Source organism: Zea mays, chromosome 6, assembly GCF_902167145.1.
Source record: "Zea mays cultivar B73 chromosome 6, Zm-B73-REFERENCE-NAM-5.0, whole genome shotgun sequence".
In the NCBI taxonomy this organism is placed as follows: domain Eukaryota; kingdom Viridiplantae; phylum Streptophyta; class Magnoliopsida; order Poales; family Poaceae; genus Zea; species Zea mays.
Window position 1 is genome coordinate 123,970,573 of NC_050101.1, and position 20,198 is coordinate 123,990,770.

The window sequence follows — 20,198 nt, forward strand, 5'->3', positions numbered from 1 at the left end:
AGACATGTACTCTTTCTCATCTTCAGTAATAGGACATTGCCTCGATGACAATTTAAAATGTGAAGCAAATGGTGTAGCAACAGATTTGCAATTACTGAGATTTTACTTTCCAAGAACTTTCTCAATATAACTTTTATGAGATAGAAAAAGAGTACCAGCACGACGATCACTCTGAATTTCTATCCCAAGAATCTTCTTTGCTAGTCCAAGATATTTCATATCAAATTCATGACTAAGTTGAGCCTTCAATTCATCAATCAATGACTTGTCATGAGAAACAATCAACATATCATCAACATAAAGCAGTAGATACACAAAAGATCCATTAGTGATCATAATTGTTTCGAGAATAACAATGTGCAAGCATGAACGAGTCAAACCTCTTATACCACTGTCTAGGAGCTTGTTTCAAACCATAAGAAGATTTCTGCAAATGACAAACTAAATGCTCTTGATCGGGAGCAGAAAAACCCTGAGGCATATAAATCTCCTCATCTAAATCTCCATGAAGAAATACAATTTTAACATCGAGTTGCTCTAACTCCAAATCAAACAGAGCAACAATAGCAAGTATAACTCGAATAGAAGTGTGACAAACAACAGGAGAGAACATTGAAATTAATACCTTCGCTTTGTTCAAAACCTTTCACAACTAATCGAGCTTTTATATCTTGCAGGTTCAACTACAGATATTTCTTCCTTCTTATTATAAATCCACTTGCACTTTAGAGGTTTTTATCTTCAGGAGGCTCAACCAATTTCCATGTAGAATTCTTTTGAAGGCTCTCAAATTCATCATTCATAGCAATTAACCACTTGGATGAATTATCACATGAGATAGCTTCCGAATAAGAAGGTTCAAATGCAACATTAGTTTCCTGAGCAGTAATGAGCATAATGGGCCATACTATCAGTGTCACGATATCGATGTGGCAAAACAATATTGCTTCTAAGTCTATCTTGAGCAATAGAGTGATTGTTGCTAACAAGAGGTACAGAAACTGAAACTAACTATGTGTCGGCATTTCGACCCCGGGGGGTCCCTAGACCGACGAGTAAATTGTCGCCGCGTGCCCCAGCCCAGATGGGTCGGCGCGAGACGGAGCACAAAGGGGGGAGAAGGAGACAGGCAAAAAGGGGAAACCCGCGGCCTTCGTTTTGTCCTGCGCTCAGGTCGGGTGCGCTTGCAGTAGGGGGTTACAAGCGTCCGCGTGGGAGAGAGCGAGGGACTTGCGCGTTGGCCCATCCTCCCGCGCGGCCAACCTCCTCGTACGAGAGCCCTGGACCTTCCTTTTATAAGCGTAAGGAGAGGGCCCAGGTGTACAATGGGGGATGTAGCAGTGTGCTAACGTGTCTAGCAGAGAGGAGCTAGCGCCCTAAGTACATGTCGTCGTGGCAGCCAGAGAGGTTTTGGCACCCTGTTCATGTGATGTCATGGCCGTCGGAGGAGCGCTGAAGCCTTGCAGAAGGACAACTGTCGGGGCTGTCGAGTCCTTGCTGACGTCTCCTTGCTTCCGTAAGGGGCTGAGAGCCGTCGTCGTCATGGAGCACGCGGGGCGCCATCATTATTTGTTTACCGGGGCGAGCCAGATGGGACGCCGGTCTTGTTCCCCGTAGCCTGAGCTAGCTAGGGGTAGGGTAATGATGGCCCCCTCTGTGACATGGTCGGTCCGAGCCCTGGGTCGGGCGAGGCGGAGGCTCCTCCGAGGTCGAGGTCGAGTCTGTCTTCCGAGGTCAAGGTCGAGTCCGAGCCCCGGGTCGGGCGAGGCGGAGACCGTCGTCTAAGGCCAAGGCTGAGTCCGAGCCCTGGGCTCGGGCGAGGCGGAGTTCGTCGTCTCCCGGAGTCGAGGTCGAGTCCGAGCCCTGGGGTCGGGTGAGGCGGAGTCCGTCGTCTTCCGGAGCCGAGGCTGAATCCAAGCCCTGGGTCGGGCGAGGCGGAGTTCGTCGTCTTCCGAAGCCGAGGCTGAGCCCGAGCCCTGGGGTCGGGCGAGGCGGAGTACATCGTCCGAGGCCGAGACGGGGGCCGAGCCCTAGGGTCGGGCGAGGCGGAGCTTCCTAGGGCGCCCGAGGCCGAACTTGGCTGCTGTCAGCCTCACTCTGTCGAGTGGCACAGCAGTCGGAGCGACGCAGGCGACGCTGTCTTCTTGTCAGGTCGGTCAGTGGAGCGGCGAAGTGACTGCGGTCACTTCGGCTCTGTCGACTGAAGAGCGCGCGTCAGGATAAGGTGTCAGGCCATCCTTGCATTAAATGCTCCTACGATACGGTCGGTCGGCGTGGCGATCCGGCCAAGGTTGCTTCTCGGCGAAGACTGGGCCTCGGGCGAGTCGAAGGTGTGTCCGTTGCTTGAGGGGGCCCTCGGGCAAGACGTGAATCCTCCGGGGTCGGCTGCCCTTGCCCGAGGCTGGGCTCGGGCGAGGCGAGATTGTGTCCCTTGAGTGGACCGAGCCTTGACCTTAATCGCACCCATCAGGCCTTTGCAGCTTTGTGCTGATGGGGGTTACCAGCTGAGATTAGGAGTCTTAGGGGTACCCCTAATTATGGTCCCCGACAGTAGCCCCCGAGCCTCGAAGGGAGTGTTAATACTCTCTTGGAGACTTTTGTCGCACTTTTTTGCAAGGGGACCGGCCTTTCTCGGTTGCGTTTCGTTCCGGTGGGTGTGCGCGAGCGCACCCGCCGGGTGTAGCCCCCGAGGCCTCGGAGGAGTGGTTTGACTCCTTCGAGGTCTTAACGCGTTTCGTGATGCTTCGGCCGGTCTGGTTGTTCCCCCATGCGAACTGGCCGTAGCCCGGGTGCATAGTCGAGTCCCAAGTTCTCGGGCTGGTATGTTGACGCTGTCAACGGTTTGGGCGGAGCCGGGTTTGCGAGAGCAGCCCCCGAGCCTCCGCACAGAGCGAGAGGACGGTCAGGGACAGACTCGGCTTTTTACATACGCCCCTGCGTCGCCTTTCCGCAAGGAGGGGGGAAAGCGCCATGTTGCCCTCGGAGGGCGCCGAACATGGTGTCTCCAGTGAGTTGCTAACGGGTAATCCGAGTGGACGCCTGTGCCCCATTCGTTAGGGGTCGGCTAGTGGCCCGGAGGCGCGCTCCAAAAGTACCTGCGGGTGATTTGCCGGACCCGGTCCCCTTTTGACGGGGTCCGAGGGCTCGATGCCTCCCGCTGGTGGGATTCCGTTACAAAATTGTTCCCGTCGGTCTCGGAAATGTCCTAGGGTACCTCGGGAGCGTAGCCCGAGCCTTGGTTATGTATCGAACATACCCAGGGTCATCCCTCGCTCTGTGTCTGAGGCGACTGTCGAACCCTTCGGGGGCCAGCCTACGAACCCCTGATCAGTAGTGGGCGCGGAGCCCGAGTGGCCTGAGGCGGCTGTTGAACCCTTCCGAGGGGCCAGCCTTCGAACCTCTGACCAGTAGTGGGTGCGGAGCCCGAGTGCTCTGAGGCGGCCGTTGAACCCTTCCGAGGGGCCAGCCTTCGAACCTCTGATCAGTAGGGGGCTCGGGGCCCGCTTCCTTCGCGGAGAAGGATCCCTTTCGGAGTATCCCCTTTCCCAGTCCCTATGGCAAGAGAGAGAAAGAGGAAGTGGAAAAGGATACGAAATCGAATGACGTGGCGCACCTTTTTTTGACGCGGTCATTATGGCGGAGGTGAAGCATCGCCTGCTTCGCCTGCCAAAGGTGTCGCCTGTCCTGCCGCAGAGTTAATGCGACGGGACGAGTGGTTCGCGGGGCAGCCGTTGTGCGTACGCGAGCCGTTCGAGGAACGGAACATGGGCGCGTCGTCTTCACGCCGTGGGAGAGGGTTCTCTCGCTGTCCCAGGAGGGGACGTGAGCTTGCTGATGACTTGACCGCTGCTTCCGCCCGCCTGCCACCGCCATTACTGCCGGCCCATTTCTGGCCGTATCGACCGTCGCGCCTTCTCCCGCGGCTGACTGACCCATGCCTGATGTGCTCGGTTGGCACTGTTGGGTCATGCGCAGGGTCGCCTCGAGTCGCGGCACCAGTTCCGCAGTCGAGAAGGCGTGGCACTGGCACGAGTGGCGGTGCAGTTTCTTGTACGTAGTAGCCGGCGCCCCGGTTACATGACGTGTGGGCCTGGGCCTCCATGCTGGACGCGTCGAAGTCGAATGGGTGTGCCCCCTTGGTGCGGTTGCACGCCGCCTGCATGGCAGTCCGCTCTTTCACCCGCTGGTCTGGGCGGAAGTGGAGGAATGCTTATAACCGCTGAGCAGTCGCGCACACCGCGCACGGCGGTTTTGGCTCCTTTTGTCCTGGGCCAGCTTTCATGACGCGTGGGACCTAGCCCCTGTGTCGTAGGGGGAAGACCTTGGAGCGTGTTGGAGAAGACTCAGTCCGCGACGGCTGAGGACGCAAGTGGGGAGAGTTGCCTTTAAAGGGAGGGTGACCCCCTTGGAAGGCAACCATGTCCTCGCACTCCCTTCATGCATCGCGTCCTTCCACCTTTCGAGCCCCCGGATGGGGAGCGCCCGCGGTTCTTCCGCCTTGCTGTCATTGGAGGAACGCAACTTCGCGGAAGTTGGTACCTTTCAGCCATCGTTTGGCTTCAAGAATTTTCATCAGGCAGCCCGGCTGCATCCCCTCGCCGGTGGTCACCCAAGACGGTGACCACCAGTTTGATGGTGGGGAGAAGCAAGCCGGGCTGCGACCTCTGCCCCGCCCTCAGCTTCAAGGATCTTCATCATCCTGGCTGGGGCGGAGGCCGGGCTGAGCCGGAGCTCTACCTCCCGCGCGGGTTCGTGGGTCATCTTCTCCCTCAGCATTCAAGGGAGAGGGCGCCCACCGGCCTGGCGGGAGGGTCGGACTTCGACAACACGGGGCTGGTCGGCGGCGAGCGTCGTCAGCTTCAGCGCGTTGAGCTCGCTGGCGTAGCTGGCTCTGGCTTGGCTCCCGGTGCCCCCTTCCGCCGCGAAAGCGGTCGTCACGCCGCGCGCACCGGAGGACCGCCCAAGACGTCGCGCGCTGCTAGGGCGGCGTTCGTGTTCTTGGGCTGTCCTGCCTTTGCCCCGGTACGGCGCCTCTGCGCGGAGGTCGGTGTTCGCCCGTCCGGGAGAATCCGAGTGGGGATCTTCCGGTGGGTAGATGGCTTTCGTCGTCGGCGCTAAGGTGGTGGCGGCTGAAGAAGTCCTCGTCGCCGACGGGATCACCGCCACCATCTGCGCTCCGGGCCTCCGGCTCTTTGGCTTCGATAGCTTGTCCTCGCCCCTCGAGTGGGGACGTGGGCGAGGGCCTTGTTGCAGCAGCGTCCGCCCTGAGGCCATCGCTGCCGCTATTTGGCCACCTGGAGCGGAGGTCGTTGTCGCTGCTGCCGGAGCGGGCGGCGGTGAGCCACCTGGAGTCTCGTCGCCCCGCAGGCCCTCCAATGTGGGGGGTTGTTCGTACCTGCGGGGGTGGAACCGGAGTTCCGCTTGTAATGGCATCTTGAATGTCGGTGTCTGTTCATTGCGGCTGTCGGGGCCTGAACATGTATGTATTTTTGGCATGAAGCCGTGTTTTTCCTCATTTCGAGCACTAGGACTCACCTGTCGACTAACTGAACCGCTTCACCAAGTGTGAGTTGCCTCGTGCGAAGGTGACGAGTGAGGTATCCGTATCTCGGAGGCGTAGGAGTCCCTCGGCTCGGTCGGCCTTGCCGCCCGAGGCTTTTCTTGCTTAGTTAAAGGAACCCTCGGCTGCTCTTCGATGAGCCAGAGCCGGAGGCAGCGGTGTCAGTGTGGACAGAGGCAGAGTTGGCTCGAAAAGAAGACTTCGTCGACCGGAGCCTGGCCGGGCCGTCTGATAGTCGCCTAGAGGGGGGTGAATAGGGCGAAACTGAAATTTACACATATAAACACAACTACAAGCCGGGTTAGCGTTAGAAATATAAACGAGTCCGAGAGAGAGGGCGCAAAACAAATCCCAAGCGAATATGCACGTGAGACACGGAGATTTGTTTTACCGAGGTTCGGTTCTTGCAAACCTACTCCCCGTTGAGGAGGCCACAAAGGCCGGGTCTCTTTCAACCCTTCCCTCTCTCAAACGGTCCCTTGGACCGAGTGAGCTTCTCTTCTCAAATCAAAGCCGGGAACAAAACTTCCCCGCAAGGGCCACCACACAATTGGTGCCTCTTGCCTTGATTACAATGGAGTTGTGATCTCAAGAGCAAGTGAGAAAGAAAAGAAGCAATCCAAGCGCAAGAGCTCAAATGAACACGGCAAATCACTCTCACTAGTCACTAGGGCTTTGTGTGGAATTGGAGAGGATTTGACCTCTTTTGTGTGTCTAGAATTGAATGCTAGAGCTCTTGTAGTAGTTGAGAAGTGGAAAACTTGGATGCAATGAATGGTGGGGTGGTTGGGGTATTTATAGCCCCAACCACCAAAAGTGGCCGTTGGAAGGCTGTCTGTTCGATGGCGCACCGGACAGTCCGGTGCACACCGGACAGTCCGGTGCCCCCTGCCACGTCATCACTGCCGTTGGATTCTGACCGTTGGAGCTTCTGACTTGTGGGCCCGCCTGGGTGTCCGGTGCACACCGGACAGGTACTGTTTGATGTCCGGTGTGCCAGCATGGGCGATTCTGACTTCTGCGCGCGCAGAGGGCGCATTAAATGCGCGGCAGAGAGCCGTTGGCGCGGAGATGACCGTTGCTTCGGAGGCGCACCGGACAGTCCGGTGCACACCGGACAGTCCGGTGAATTTTAGCGGGCTAGCCGTTGGCGTTTCCCGAAGCTGGCGAGTTCCTGAAGCCGACCTCCCTTGGCGCACCGGACACTGTCCGGTGTACACCGGACAGTCCGGTGAATTATAGCCGAGTCGCCCTGGAAATTCCCGAAGGTGGCGAGTTTGAGTCTGAGTCCCCTGGTGCACCGGACAGGTACTGTTCACTGTCCGGTGGCACACCGGACAGTCCGGTGCGCCAGACCAGGGGTGCCTTCGGTTGCCCCTTTGCTCCTTTATTGAATCCAAAACTTGGTCTTTTTATTGTCTGAGGGTGAACCTTTTACACCTGTATAATCTACACACTTGGGCAAACTAGTTAGTCCAATTATTTGTGTTGGGCAATTCAACCACCAAAATTATTTAGGAACTAGGTGTAAGCCTAATTCCCTTTCAATCTCCCCCTTTTTGGTGATTGATGCCAACACAAACCAAAGCAAACAGAGATGTGCATAATTGAACTAGTTTGCATAATGTAAGTGTAAAGGTTGCTTGGAATTGAGCCAATATAACTACTTACAAGATATGCATGGAATGTTTCTTTCTTATTTAGTATTTTGGACCACGTTTGCACCACAAGTTTTGTTTTTGCAAAAATTTTGTAAATTTATTTCAAAGATCTTTTGCAAATAGTCAAAGGTAAATGAATAAGAGTTTTGCAAAGCATTTTCAAGATTTGAAATTTTCTCCCTCTGTTTCAAATGCTTTTCCTTTGACTAAACAAAACTCCCCCTAAATTAAATCCTCCTCTTAGTGTTCAAGAGGGTTTTGATATACCATTTTGAAATACTACTTTCTCCCCCTTTTGAACACAACAGTTTTGAAATTGGTGGTGGTGCGGTCCTTTTGCTTTGGGCTCATTTCTCCCCCTTTTTGGCATGAATCGCCAAAAACGGAATCATTAGAGCCCTTAGGAACTATCGTCCCCTTTGGTCATAAGTAAATGAGTTAAGATTATACCAAAGACGAAGTCCTTTTGCTTTGAATTCTCATTTCTCCCCAAGGAATAGAGAGATGCTTGGAGTGATGGCGAAGTATGAGTTACGGAGTGGAAGCCTTTGTCTTTGCCGAAGACTCCAATTCCCTTTCAATATACCTATGACTTGGTTTGAAATAGACTTGAAAACACATTAGTCATAGCATATAAAAGAGATATAATTAAAGGTATTCAAATGAGCTATGTGTGCAAGCTAGCAAAAGAAATTTCTAGAATCAAGAATATTGAGCTCATGCCTAAGTCTGGTAAAAGATTGTTCATCAAGAGGCTTGGTAAAGATATCGGCTAATTGATCTTTAGTGTTAATGTAAGAAATCTCGATATCTCCCTTTTGTTGGTGATCCCTAAGAAAATGATACCGAATGGCTATGTGCTTAGTGCGGCTATGCTCGACGGGATTGTCGGCCATTTTGATTGCACTCTCATTATCACATAGCAAAGGGACTTTGGTTAATTTGTAACCATAGTCCCGCAGGGTTTGCCTCATCCAAAGCAATTGCGCGCAACAATGACCTGCGGCAATGTACTCGGCTTCGGCGGTGGAAAGAGCGACCGAATTTTGCTTCTTTGAAGCCCAAGACACCAAGGATCTTCCCAAGAACTGGCAAGTCCCCGATGTGCTCTTCCTATTGATTTTGCACCCCGCCCAATCGGCATCCGAATAACCAATCAAATCAAATGTGGATCCCCGAGGGTACCAAAGCCCAAACTTAGGAGTAAAAGCCAAATATCTCAAGATTCGTTTTACGGCCGTAAGGTGGGATTCCTTAGGGTCGGATTGAAATCTTGCACACATGCAAACGGAAAGCATAATATCCGGTCGAGATGCACATAAATAAAGCAATGAACCAATCATCGACCGGTATACCTTTTGATCGACGGATTTACCTCCCGTGTCGAGGTCGAGATGCCCATTGGTTCCCATGGGTGTCTTGATGGGCTTGGCATCCTTCATTCCAAACTTGGTTAGAATGTCTTGAGTGTACTTCGTTTGGCAAATGAAGGTGCCCTCTTGGAGTTGCTTGACTTGGAATCCTAGAAAATACTTCAACTCCCCCATCATCGACATCTCGAATTTCTGTGTCATGATCCTACTAAACTCTTCACATGTAGACTCGTTAGTAGACCCAAATATAATATCATCAACATAAATTTGGCATACAAACAAGTCATTTTCAAGAGTTTTAGTAAAGAGTGTAGGATCGGCCTTGCCGACTTTGAAGCCATTAGAAATAAGGAAATCTCTTAGGCATTCATACCATGCTCTTGGGGCTTGCTTGAGCCCATAAAGCGCCTTAGAGAGCCTATAGACATGGTTAGGGTACTCACTGTCTTCAAAGCCGGGAGGTTGCTCAACATAGTCCTCTTCCTTGATTGGTCCGTTGAGGAAGGCACTTTTCACGTCCATTTGATAGAGCTTAAAGCCATGGTAAGTAGCATAGGCCAATAATATGCGAATTGACTCAAGCCTAGCTACGGGTGCATAGGTTTCACCGAAATCCAAACCTTCGACTTGTGAATACCCTTTGGCCACGAGTCGAGCTTTGTTCCTTGTCACCACACCATGCTCATCTTGCTTGTTGCGGAAGACCCATTTGGTTCCTACAACATTTTGGTTCGGACGTGGAACTAAATGACATACCTCGTTCCTTGTGAAATTGTTGAGCTCCTCTTGCATTGCCACCACCCAATCCGAATCTTGAAGTGCTTCCTCTATCCTGTGTGGCTCAATAGAGGAAACAAAAGAGTAATGTTCACAAAAATGTGCAACACGAGATCGAGTGGTTACCCCCTTATGAATGTCGCCGAGGATGGTGTCGACGGGGTGATCTCGTTGGATTGCTTGGTGGACTCTTGGGTGTGGCGGCCTTGGTTCTTCCTCATCCTCCTTTTCTTGATCATTTGCATCTCCCCCTTGATCATTGCCATCATCTTGAGGTGGCTTATCTTCTTGATTTTGTCCTTCATCAACTTGAGCCTCATCATCATTTTGAGTTGGTGGAGATGCTTGCGTGGTGGAGGATGGTTGATCTTGTGCTCTTGAAGGCTCTTCGGATTCCTTAGGACACACGTCCCCAATGGACATGTTCCTTAGCGCTATGCATGGAGCCTCTTCATTACCTATCTCATCAAGATCAACTTGCTCTACTTGAGAGCCGTTAGTTTCATCAAACACAACGTCACATGAGACTTCAACTAGTCCAGTGGACTTGTTAAAGACCCTATATGCCCTTGTGTTTGAGTCATAACCAAGTAAAAAGCCTTCTACAGTTTTAGGAGCAAATTTAGATTTTCTACCTCTTTTAACAAGAATAAAGCATTTGCTACCAAAAACTCTAAAGTATGAAATGTTGGGCTTTTTACCAGTTAGGAGTTCATATGATGTCTTCTTGAGGATTCGGTGAAGATATAACCGGTTGATGGCGTAGCAGGCGGTGTTGACCGCTTCGGCCCAAAACCGGTCCGGTGTCTTGTACTCATCAAGCATGGTTCTTGCCATGTCCAATAGAGTTCGATTCTTTCTCTCTACTACACCATTTTGTTGTGGCGTGTAGGGAGAGGAGAACTCATGCTTGATGCCCTCCTCCTCAAGGAAGCCTTCAATTTGTGAGTTCTTGAACTCCGTCCCGTTGTCGCTTCTTATTTTCTTGATCCTTAAGCCGAACTCATTTTGAGCCCGTCTCAAGAATCCCTTTAAGTTTTCTTGGGTTTGAGATTTTTCCTGTAAAAAGAATACCCAAGTGAAGCAAGAATAATCATCCACTATTACAAGACAATACTTACTCCCGCCGATGCTTATGTAAGCAATCGGGCCGAAAAGATCCATGTGGAGTAGCTCAAGCGGCCTGTCGGTCGTCATGATGTTCTTGTGTGGATGATGGACTCCAACTTGCTTCCCCGCCTGGCATGCGCTACAAATCCTGTCTTTCTCAAAATGAACATTTGTTAATCCTAAAATGTGCTCTCCCTTTAGAAGCTTATGAAGATTCTTCATCCCAACATGGGCTAGTCGGCGGTGCCAGAGCCAACCCATGTTAGTCTTAGCAATTAAGCATGTGTCAAGTTCAGCTTTATCAAAATCTACTAAGTATAGCTGACCCTCTAACACACCCTTGAATGCTATTGAATCATCACTTCTTCTAAAGACAGTGACACCTGTATCAGTAAAAAGACAGTTGTAGCCCATTTGACATAATTGGGAAACAGAAAGCAAGTTGTAATCTAAAGAATCAACAAGAAAAACATTGGAAATAGAATGGTCAGGAGATATAGCAATTTTACCAAGTCCTTTGACCAAACCTTGATTTCCATCCCCGAATGTGATAGCTCGTTGGGGATCTTGGTTTTTCTCATATGAGGAGAACATCCTTTTCTCCCCGGTCATGTGGTTTGTGCACCTGCTGTCGAGTATCCAACTTGAGCCCCCGGATGCATAAACCTACAAAACAATTTTAGTTCTTGACTTTAGGTACCCAACCGGTTTTGGGTCCTTTGGCATTAGACACAAGAACTTTGGGTACCCAAACACAAGTCTTGAAGCCCTTGTGCTTGCCCCCAACATATTTGGCAACTACCTTGCCGGATTTGTTAGTCAAAACATAAGATGCATCAAAAGTTTTAAATGAAATGTTATGATCGTTTGATGCACTAGGAGTTTTCTTTCTAGGCAACTTGGCACGGGTTGGTTGCCTAGAGCTAGATGTCTCACCCTTATACATAAAAGCATGATTAGGGCCAGAGTGAGACTTCCTAGAATGAATTTTCCTAATTTTGTCCTCGGGATAACCGGCAGGGTATAAAATGTAACCCTCGTTATCCTGAGGCATGGGAGCCTTGCCTTTAACAAAATTTGACAATCTTTTAGGAGGGGCACTAATTTTGACATTGTCTCCCCTTTGGAAGCCAATGCCATCCTTGATGCCAGGGCATCTCCCATTATAAAGCATGCTACGAGCAAATTTAAATTTCTCATTTTCTAAGTTGTGCTCGGCAATTTTAGCATCTAGTTTTGCTATATGATCATTTTGTTGTTTAATTAAAGCCATATGATCATGAATAGCATCAATATCAACATTTCTACATCTAGTACAAATAGATACATGCTCAACAATAGATGTAGATGGTTTGCAAGAATTAAGTTCAACAATCTTAGCATGAAGAATATCATTTTTATCTCTAAGATTGGAAATGGTAGTATTGCAAACATCTAGTTCTTTAGCCTTAGCAATTAAATTCTCATTTTCTATTCTAAGACTAGCAAGAGAAATGTTTAATTCTTCAATCCTAGCAAGCAAATCATTATTATCTCTAGGATTGTGAATTGAAACATTACAAACATGAGAATCAACCTTAGCATTTAAAATAGCATTTTCATTCCTAAGGTTGTCAATCATCTCACGGCAAGTGCTTAGCTCACTAGATAATTTTTCACATTTTTCTACTTCTAGAGCATAAGCCTTTTTAACCTTAACGTGTTTTTGTTTTCTTTAATTAGACAATCCTCTTGGGAATCCAAAAGGTCATCCTTTTCATGAATAGCACTAACTAATTCATTTAATTTTTTCTTTTGAGCTATGTTAAGGTTGGCAAAAAGGGAACGCAAATTATCTTCCTCATCACTAGCATTATCATCACTAGAAGATTCATATTTAGTGGAGGAGTTGGATTTAACCTTCTTCCGTTTGCCGTCCTTTGCCATGAGGCACTTGTGGCCGACGTTGGGGAAGAGGAGTCCCTTGGTGATAGCGATGTTGGCGGCGTCCTCGTCGTCGGAGGAGTCGCTTGAGCTTTCGTCGGAGTCCCACTCGCGACAAACATGGGCATCGCCGCCCTTCTTCTTGTAGTACCTCTTCTTCTCCTTTCTTCTCCCCTTCTTGTCGTCGCCTCGGTCACTGTCACTAGATATAGGACATTTAGCAATAAAATGACCGGGCTTACCACACTTGTAGCAAACCTTCTTGGAGCGGGACTTGTAATCCTTTCCCCTCCTTTGCTTGAGGATTTGGCGGAAGCTCTTGATGACGAGCGCCATTTCCTCATTGTCGAGCTTGGAGGCGTCTATGGGTTGTCGACTTGGTGTAGACTCCTCCTTCTTCTCCTCCGTTGCCTTGAATGCAATGGGTTGAGCTTCGGATGTGGTGGCATCATCAAGCTCGTTGATCTTCCTCGAGCCTTCGATCATGCACTCAAAACTTACAAAATTCCCGATAACTTCCTCGGGGGTCATTTTAGTATATCTAGGATTACCACGAATTAATTGAACTTGAGTAGGGTTAAGGAAAATAAGTGATCTTAGAATAACCTTAACCACCTCGTGGTCATCCCACTTTACGCTCCCGAGGTTGCGCGCTTGGTTCACCAAGGTCTTGAGCCGATTGTACATGTGTTGTGGCTCCTCCCCTTTGCGAAGCCGGAACCGACCGAGCTCCCCCTCAATCGTTTCCCGCTTGGTGATCTTGGTGAGCTCATCACCTTCATGCGCGGTCTTGAGTAAATCCCAAATCTCCTTTGCGTTCTTCAACCCTTGAACTTTGTTATACTCCTCTCTACTTAAAGAGGCTAGGAGTATTGTTGTTGCTTGAGAGTTGAAGTGCTCGATTTGGTCCACCTCATCGTCATCATAGTTTTTATCCCCTACTGACGGTACCTGTGCACCAAACTCAACAACATCCCATATACTTTTGTGGAGCGAGGTTAGATGAAATCGCATTAAATCGCTCCACCTAGCGTAATCTTCACCATCAAAAGTTGGTGGTTTGCCTAATGGGACGGAAAGTAAAGGTGTATGTTTGGAAATGCGAGGGTAGCGTAGGGGGATCTTACTATACTTCTTGCGCTCTTGGCGCTTAGAAGTGACGGAGGGCGCATCGGAGTCGGAGGTTGATGTTGATGAAGTGTCGGTCTCGTAGTAGACCACCTTCCTCATCCTCTTGTGCTTGTCGCCTTTCCGATGCGGCTTGTGGGAAGAAGATTTTTCCTTCTTCTCTTTGTGGTGAGAAGAAGATTTCTTCTCCTTCCCTTTGTTGGAGGAGCTCTTCTTCTTCTCCCTCCTTTTGGTGCGGGACTCTTCCGATGAAGTGCTCCCGTGGCTTGTAGTGGGCTTTTCGCCGGTCTCCATCTCCTTCTTGGCGTGATCTCCCGACATCACTTCGAGCGGTTAGGCTCTAATGAAGCACCGGGTTCTGATACCAATTGATAGTCGCCTAGAGGGGGGGTGAATAGGGCGAAACTGAAATTTACACATATAAACACAACTACAAGCCGGGTTAGCGTTAGAAATATAAACGAGTCCGAGAGAGAGGGCGCAAAACAAATCCCAAGCGAATAAGCAAGTGAGACACGGAGATTTGTTTTACCGAGGTTCGGTTCTTGCAAACCTACTCCCCGTTGAGGAGGCCACAAAGGCCGGGTCTCTTTCAACCCTTCCCTCTCTCAAACGGTCCCTTGGACCGAGTGAGCTTCTCTTCTCAAATCAAAGCCGGGAACAAAACTTCCCCGCAAGGGCCACCACACAATTGGTGCCTCTTGCCTTGATTACAATGGAGTTGTGATCTCAAGAGCAAGTGAGAAAGAAAAGAAGCAATCCAAGCGCAAGAGCTCAAATGAACACGGCAAATCACTCTCACTAGTCACTAGGGCTTTGTGTGGAATTGGAGAGGATTTGATCTCTTTTGTGTGTCTAGAATTGAATGCTAGAGCTCTTGTAGTAGTTGAGAAGTGGAAAACTTGGATGCAATGAATGGTGGGGTGGTTGGGGTATTTATAGCCCCAACCACCAAAAGTGGCCGTTGGAAGGCTGTCTGTTCGATGGCGCACCGGACAGTCCGGTGCACACCGGACAGTCCGGTGCCCCCTGCCACGTCATCACTGCCGTTGGATTCTGACCGTTGGAGCTTCTGACTTGTGGGCCCGCCTGGGTGTCCGGTGCACACCGGACAGGTACTGTTTGATGTCCGGTGTGCCAGCATGGGCGATTCTGACTTCTGCGCGCGCAGAGGGCGCATTAAATGCGTGGCAGAGAGCCGTTGGCGCGGAGATGACCGTTGCTTCGGAGGCGCACCGGACAGTCCGGTGCACACCGGACAGTCCGGTGAATTTTAGCGGGCTAGCCGTTGGCGTTTCCCGAAGCTGGCGAGTTCCTGAAGCCGACCTCCCTTGGCGCACCGGACACTGTCCGGTGTACACCGGACAGTCCGGTGAATTATAGCCGAGTCGCCCTGGAAATTCCCGAAGGTGGCGAGTTTGAGTCTGAGTCCCCTGGTGCACCGGACAGGTATTGTTCACTGTCCGGTGGCACACCGGACAGTCCGGTGCGCCAGACCAGGGGTGCCTTCGGTTGCCCCTTTGCTCCTTTATTGAATCCAAAACTTGGTCTTTTTATTGTCTGAGGGTGAACCTTTTACACCTGTATAATCTACACACTTGGGCAAACTAGTTAGTCCAATTATTTGTGTTGGGCAATTCAACCACCAAAATTATTTAGGAACTAGGTGTAAGCCTAATTCCCTTTCACCGTCCACTGGCGGGACCAGCGCCGGAGCCGAGTTGCCGAGGCCATGAGCCGGGCTGGTGTCCTCGGGGGACAGCTGGCTGAGGCTTCGGGGCGGCCGGCCGAGCCGTCTGCTCGGGCCGGATTCCTGGAGGAGACCCTGGCGGCGATTGCCCGGGCGTGGTGCTGACGTCGTCCTTCGGAGCGGAGATCCTCCGACCGTGTTGCCGTCCGAGGCTCAGTCGGACTTCGCCGAAGGTGGAGTTGACGCCGAGGGTGCTGCTGCTCCCCCTCCGTCAAGGTCCGAGCCTGCTGGATCGGTTTATCTTGTAGTGTGCGTATGTTTTCTGCGGCCGCCGAGGCCCAAACATACTGTCGTTGTGTTGTAAAACTGCGTTTCTTTTCCTCTTGTTTCGAGTATCAGGACTTATTTGTCGGTAACAGAATTGTTTGTCCGAGCGAGAGTTACTTTTTGCGGAAGGCGATGAGTGAGGTATCCATATCCCGGAGGCGTAGGAATCCCTCGGCTCGGTCGACCTCGCCGCTTACGTGTACTCTTTACTCGTCCGTAGGATTCTGCTATCGATGTAGCCGAGAAAACCCGAAAAACCATTTCGGCAGAAAGGTTTCCGAGCATTAAGACTTGTTCGGTCAGCGGAATCGCTTATCTAAGCGTGAGTTACTTATCGCAGAAGGTGATGAGTGAGGTATCCGTATCCCGGAGGCGTAGGAGTCCCTCGGCTCGGTCGGCCTTGGCTGCTTACATGTACTCCGTCGTTTTCAGGATCCCACTTTCGAAGTAGTCAAAAAGCACAAAAGACGTTCTGGCAGAAAGACCTTTTCCGAGGAAAATTTTGACACAGAGGGGGTTCGCCCCTTCTAACCCCCGAGGGAGGGTCGGGCTTTGCCGAGGCAAGGCTGACCCTTCCTTGATGGTTAGACTTTGTATGTGAACGAGGTGTACGAACAACTTGAAAGCATCTTAAGGGTAGAAGCGACGTAGCTGTCAGATGTTCCAAGCGTTGATGTAGACCTCGCCTTGACTGTTGGCCAGCTTGTATGTTCCGGGCTTCAAAATCTTAGCGATGATGAACGACCCTTCCCAGGGAGGCGTGAGCTTGTGCCGCCCTCGGGCGTCTTGTCGCAGCCGAAGCACCAAGTCGCCCACCTGGAGGTCTTGGGACCGAACCCCTCGGGCGTGGTAGCGTCGCAGGGACTGCTGATACTGCGCCGAGCGTAGTAAGGCCATGTCCCGAGCCTCTTCCAGCTGGTCCAGTGAGTCTTCTCGATTGATCGGGTTGCTTTGGTCGTCGTACGCCCTCGCCCTCGGGGAACCGTATTCTAAGTCTATGGGCAAGATGGCCTCGGCCCCATAGACTAGAAAAAACGGTGTGAAGCATGTGGCTCGGCTCGACGTTGTCCTCAGACTCCAGACCACCGAGGGGAGTTCCTTCATCCATCGCGTGCCGAATTTGTTGAGGTCGTTGTAGATCCTCGGCTTGAGTCCTTGCAGAATCGTGTCGTTGGCACGTTCTACCTGCCCATTCATCATGGGGTGAGCCACGACGGCCCAGTCCACCCGGATGTGGTGATCCTCGCAGAAGTCCAGGAACTTTCTGCCGGTGAACTGGGTGCCGTTGTCGGTGATGATGGAGTTCGGGACCCCAAAGCGATGGATGATGTTGGTGAAGAACGCCACCGCCTGTTCAGACCTGATGCTGTTTAGGGGTCGGACCTCGATCCACTTGGAGAATTTGTCGATGGCGACCAGCAGGTGCGTGTAGCCCCCGGGTGCCTTCTGCAAGGGACCGACGAGGTCCAAACCCCACACAGCAAACGACTAGGTGATGGGTATTGTCTGCAGAGCCTGAGCGGGTAGGTGGGTCTGCCTTGCGTAGAATTGACACCCTTGGCAGGTGCGGACAATTCTAGTGGCGTCGGCCACCGCGGTCGGCCAGTAGAAACCTTGTCGGAAAGCGTTTCCAACAAGGGCTCGAGGCGCTGCGTGATGACCGCAAGCCCCTGAGTGTATTTCTTGTAAGAGCTCCTGGCCTTCGGTGATGGATATGCATCGCTGGAGGATGCCGGAGGGGCTGCGGTGGTAGAGCTCCTTCCCGTCTCCCAACATGACGAACGACTTGGCGCGCCGCGCCAGTCGCCGAGCTTCGGCTCGGTCGAGGGGCAGCTCTCCTCGGTGGAGATATTGCAGGTACGGGGTCTGCCAGTTTCGATTAGGCGGGACCCCATTCCGCTCCTCCTTGACGCGCAGTGCCTCACCCTCGGGGGCCGAGGGTGCCTCGGGCTGAACCGAGGGCGTCTCGGGCAGGGTCGAGGCCTTCTCGGGCTCGGGCGTGTCGTCGATCTTGACTGAGGGTTGATGTAGGTCTCGAGAGAAGACGTCCGGGGGAACCGTTGTCCGCCCCGAGGCTATCTTAGCCAGCTCGTCCACAGTCTCGTTGTATCGTCGGGCGATGTGGTTGAGCTCGAGCCCGTAGAACTTGTCTTCCAGGCGCCGAACCTCGTCGCAGTAGGCTTCCATCTTCGGGTCGCGGCAGTGGGAGTTCTTCATGACTTGGTCAATGACGAGCTGCGAGTCGCCACGAGCGTCGAGGCGTCGGACCCCTAGCTCAATGGTGATGCGCAACCCGTTAACCAGAGCCTCGTACTCAGCCACATTGTTGGACGCCGGGAAATAGAGGCGCAGCACGTAGCGTAGGTGCTTCCCGAGGGGCGAGATGAAGAGCAGGCCCACGCCTGCCCCTGTTTTCATCAGTGACCCGTCGAAAAACATGGTCCAGAGTTCCGGTTGGATCGGAGCTGCCGGGAGCTGGGTGTCGACCCACTCAGCCACAAAGTCCGCCAAGACTTGGGACTTGATGGCCTTCCGAGGGGCGAACGAGATTGTCTCGCCCATGATTTCCACCGCCCACTTTGCAATCCTACCTGAGGCCTCTCGGCACTGGATGATCTCTCCCAAGGGGAAGGATGACACCACAGTCATCGGATGAGACTCGAAGTAGTGTCGCAACTTCCGTTGCGTCAGAATCACCGCGTACAGCAGCTTCTGAATCTGTGGGTAGCGGATCTTGGTCTCGGACAGTACCTCACTGATGAAGTAGACCGGCCTCTGGACGGGCAATGCATGCCCTTCTTCTCGCCTCTCAACCGCGATCGCGGCGCTGACCACCTGAGTGGTAGCGGCGACGTAGATCAAGAGGGCTTCTCCGGCAGCGGGGGGCACCAAGATGGGCGCGTTCGTAAGGAGCGCCTTCAGGTTCCCGAGGGCTTCCTCGGCCTCGGAGGTCCAAGTGAAGCACTCGGTCTTTCTTAAGAGGCGGTACAGAGGTAGGCCTCTTTCGCCGAGGCGCGAGATGAAGCGGCTCAGAGCCGCCAGGCATCCCATGACCCTCTGTATGCCTTTCAAGTCCTTGATGGGCCCCATGTTGGTGATGGCCGCGATTTTCTCCGGGTTGGCCTTGATGCCCCGCTTGGAGACGATGAACCCCAAAAGCATGCCTCAGGGGACTCCGAAGACACACTTCTCGGGATGAGTTTCACGCCTTTCGCCTTGAGACACCGGAATGTCGTTTCAAGGTCGGAAAGGAGATCGGATGCTTTCCTTGTCTTGACTACGATGTCATCGATGTAAGCCTCGACCGTTCGACCAATGTGTTCGCCAAACACGTGGTTCATGCACCTTTGGTATGTCGCACCCGCATTCCTCAAACCAAATGGCATGGTAACGTAGCAGTACATGCCAAAAGGTGTGATGAAAGAAGTCACGAGCTGGTCGGACTCTTTCATCTTGATTTGATGATACCCTGAGTAGGCATCAAGGAAAGACAGGGTTTCGCACCCAGCAGTGGAATCCACGATTTGATCGATGCGAGGCAGAGGGTAGGGAACCTTCGAACATGCTTTGTTTAGACCAGTGTAGTCTACACACATCCGCCATTTCCCTCCTTTCTTTCTCACAAGCACAGGGTTGGCAAGCCATTCAGGATGGAATAACTCTTTGATGAACCCTGCGGCCATCAGCTTGTGGATCTCCTCGCCTATGGCTCTACGCTTTTCTTCGTCGAATCGGCGCAGAGGCTGCTTCATGGGTCAGGCTTCAGCTCGGATATCCAGCGAGTGCTCGGTGACATCCCTCGGTATGCCAGGCATGTCTGAGAGACTCCACGCGAAAACTTCAGCGTTTGTGCGGAGAAAGTCAACGAGCACTGCTTCCTATTTGGGGTCGAGCTCGGAGCCAATCCGGATCTGCCTGGAGGCGTTGTTGCTGGGGTCGAGAGGGACGGATTTGACCGTCTCTGCTGGCTCGAAGTTGCCGGCATGACGCTTTATGTCTGGCGCCTCCTTGGAGAGGCTCTCCAGGTCGACGATGAGGGCCTCGGATTCAGCGAGGGCCTCGGCGTACTCCACGCACTCCACGTCGCATTCGTACGCGTGTTGGTACGTGGGGCTGATGGTGATGACCCCGTTGGGGCCCGGCATCTTGAGCTTGAGGTAGGTGTAGTTGGGGACGGCCATGAACTTGGCGTAGCATGGCCTCGCCAGTACTGCGTGGTAGGTCCCTCGGAACCCGACCACTTCGAACGTGAGGGTTTCCCTTCGGAAGTTGGAGGGAGTTCCGAAGCAGACGGGCAGGTCGAGTTGTCCGAGGGGCTGGACGCGTTTCCCAGGGATGATCCCGTGAAAAGGCGCCGCATTGGCCTGGATCAAGGACAGATCGATCTGCAGGAGCCCGAGGGTCTCGGCGTAGATGATGTTGAGGCTGCTGCCTCCGTCCATGAGGACCTTGGTGAGCCTGACGTTGCCGATGACGGGGTCGACAACGAGCAGATACTTCCCCGGGCTCGGCACGCGGTCGGGGTGGTCGCCCTGGTCGAAGTTGATGGGCTTGTCGGACCAGTCTAGGTAGACTGGCGCCGCCACCTTTACCGAGCAGACCTCCCGACGCTCTTGCTTGCGGTGCCGAGCCGAGGCGTTCGCCACTTG